We start from the raw sequence: 3,439 nt of genomic DNA on the forward strand, positions 1-3,439 counted from the left end.
TTTAACTGATACGGCTGTTCACAACAATGTCATAACAACACAAAGTTACTTGCAACTCCATGATTGCAGATTTCTAAGTATATGGTGAATGATGGGCCCAAGCATAACGTGAATATCTAGAATTTAATTTAAAATACTTTGAATAATTAAATGAATTTTATATCTCTTAATAAAAAACATGGCTATACATACATATATATGTTTGAGAAATTAAACTGGCCACTTTAACAAGTTGTGTGGCCAGTGTTGTAAAAAACATATAAATTACAAAAAGAATCATTACAGTCTGGCATTATTTGAAAGTCCGTCTGCTGTAACATCTGATGGTAAATAATTCTATTTAAAAAGTATAATATATAATTTAAAGTATAGAAAAAAAGTAAAGTAGATAATTGTGAAATTATGAAAAGTATATATGTGTATGTAAACATATAAACTGCTATATTAAGAAGCTTGTGAGGTAGCCTATGCCTGTTGATAATAAAACCAAGTGATAGTCATCCTGAAAAAATTTTTTTCATTTGTTGCATTTTTTATGTGAAGCGGCAGGTGATTAAAAAAATTGGACCCAGGTACTTAAAGGAATGACGTAAAATAGATTTATTTACATTGGGTAGTTTAATATATTTACTTTCAAAGCTTCTTGCACTGTAAATATGATTTGGCATTTTCTCTATTTCAGCTCCGAACAAAAAACAATCTCAGGACTTTAAAAATAAAAAGATGCTGGATCAGTAAAATACGCTGGTACAAAGAAAAAAAGAGCTTGTTATTTTAGACTTTTAAAGAATTATACGCAAGAAAACGTTTTGAGTAGGTCTTAACTTAGCTATTAATGTTTTGTAAATAACCCTCCCCCCAGTATAGCAAAGCATACTGTAATTTTGAATTGATTAAAGCAAAATAAAGGGCTCTCAAGAGAGTTTACTTCTTAAGAATTACAAAAATGTCTTAAAAAATAAAATTTTTGTATTTGTGATCTTAATTTTGAGTGTAAGTCTAAGATGTGAGGTTCAAAAGTAAGTTTCTTATCAAGCAAAACTCCAGATATTTAATAGATTTTAATTTTTCTAAAGGTTGACAGGGACATTGGTTTGTATTACAGGTTGATGAATGAAAAGTTATAGGAGAAGGAATGTCAAAGCCAAAGAAATCAAAGTTAATCCATTTTTTACTAACATTTACTTGCATTTTGTTTATTAAACACCATTTTCTAAGTAGCAGAAGATCATCGCTAATTAAATTAGCAAGGTTAATGTAATCTGTTGGAGAATAAAAAAGTGCAATATCGTCAGCAAAAGCATGTGTTTCCTTTAAAATTTAGTTTCAATATATCATTTATAAAGATTAAGAAAAGGGTAGCAGAGGTAGTTGACCCCTGTGGAACTGCGGTCTACACAAAGTTGTGTCGTGATGATATAGTATTAGAAATTAATTAATTTTAAATGGTATTAATTACTTTTCGGTTTCCCCTGAGTACTGTGAAATAAATGTGATACCACTATTATCGGCGCAGTAATAGTGATTTCCGAAATTTTTACTGGACAACTGGAGAGATCTGCTGAGGTCCTGGGGTTATTTTAGTTGGTTCAGTGGTCCGACGCTAGGGGGCACCACGTAACCTTTCTCTCACTCCAAGCGTTCAATTTTGTCCGTGTCTCAATTTATGGCATTAGACGAGTCGTCTCTAATTACTGATGGCGAGAGAAAAGAAGAGACCTGGCCCGTACCGGCGCACAGCTGTGTACTAGTGTGTTGCCGCGCGGTAATTTCAGGCGCTTCGCCCTACAGCCAACCCTGCGAATTGATTATCATAGCAATGGAACAGTGAAACAATAATGGAATTACGAAACAAGGCGCGGCAACATACTAGTAGTAGCGCCTGCAAATTTCAGATAGGCCAGAATCCAGGTCTCTTCTTTTCTCTCGCGATCAGTACATGAGTGTAACAAATAGAAACAAAGCCAATACAGCATTGAGTAGCTGGAGTGAGTGTACAACTCTTTTTATCACACTGGAAACACAATCAAAAATCACATGTTTTACTTAATTTTTATTACATAGTAACTCAAATTCAAGTAACACAGTCAAGTTTAAATATCAAAACTTTCGCATTTAGACGTGTTTTGCGGTTACTTTTACGGAAACAATTAAGATATCACAGATCTATGTTATAAGGTAAGGAAAAAAATGGACGTTATAGGCCCAGGTAAGTATTAAAAAAAGCCGTTATTAGTGCAGTGTTTTAAAAAAGATGTTTAGATGTTTATAATCGGAACCTTTGATAAAATTTTGTAAGATTAAAAGAAAATTGATTGATTTTCACTAAACAATAACTCTATAAAAAAATATTAAATGTGAAAAGTCGATGCAATGAAAAGTTTTTATTGCATTTTGTCTAATAAGTAATCTATGCTTATTTTGACCAATTTGACTTCTATTGATTGGCTTAACGTGAAATAAGGAAGCCTAAATAAATTTATTTACTCTCTGTCTGTATATCTGCACAATATTTTGAGAACTAACTCTCTCTCTCTCACACACACACACACACACACACACACACACAAACATATATATATATATATATATATATATATATATATATATATATATATATATATATATATATATATATACAGGGTGTACATAAAGTCCTGCACAGGTACAATATTTTCTGAACTATAACAGATAAATCAACAAGATTTGGTACATCAACACTACACCTAAAAATCTACTTTTTGAAGGAACTATCAGTTTTCTCTATCATCATGGGGACGTCCCGCAAGGAGTCAGAAGGAAATCTTAAATAGGAGCATAGGTCAATATGCGCTTTAGTACAAAAGAGCTTATCGTATTGCTTGTAGTTCTTCAACTACACTATGTCGTTTGGCAAACGTAAACGTATAACACTTCTTATTATGGTTGGTTGGGGAAACAACAGACGATCACACGAGGAATTGATCGCGTACTGATAAAAAGGTTGGACAGCACGGCTAAAACAAGAAAACTAGAATAGCCTACTATGAATAGACTGGCTAATAGGAAAGTCCAAATTGCGACCCAAAGATAAGAGCTTTCTAATTGTTACTGTTATCAGGTTTTCCCCGTTATCAATATATTAGGACCAAATTTGTAACCCTTGATGATAACTAACGTCATAATTCACTTCTGTACAAATAACAAGCATAATGTAGTATTTAGCTGCAGTATTCGTTTGGTTGCAGTTTGCTATACTGGGGTTATGGCTACTAATAAAATGTAACAAGTAAAACCTTTGAAAAGCCGCCATTTTGTACTGGATCAATCTTTTTGAGTGCGGTTTGCGGCATTAAACTCTGCTAGATAAGCCCTTTAATGTGATGTGACCTATGCTCCTATTTAAGATTTCCTTCTGACTCCTTGCGGGACGTCCCCATGATGATACAGAAAACTGATA

Source organism: Homalodisca vitripennis, chromosome 5, assembly GCF_021130785.1.
Source record: "Homalodisca vitripennis isolate AUS2020 chromosome 5, UT_GWSS_2.1, whole genome shotgun sequence".
NCBI classification, from domain to species: domain Eukaryota; kingdom Metazoa; phylum Arthropoda; class Insecta; order Hemiptera; family Cicadellidae; genus Homalodisca; species Homalodisca vitripennis.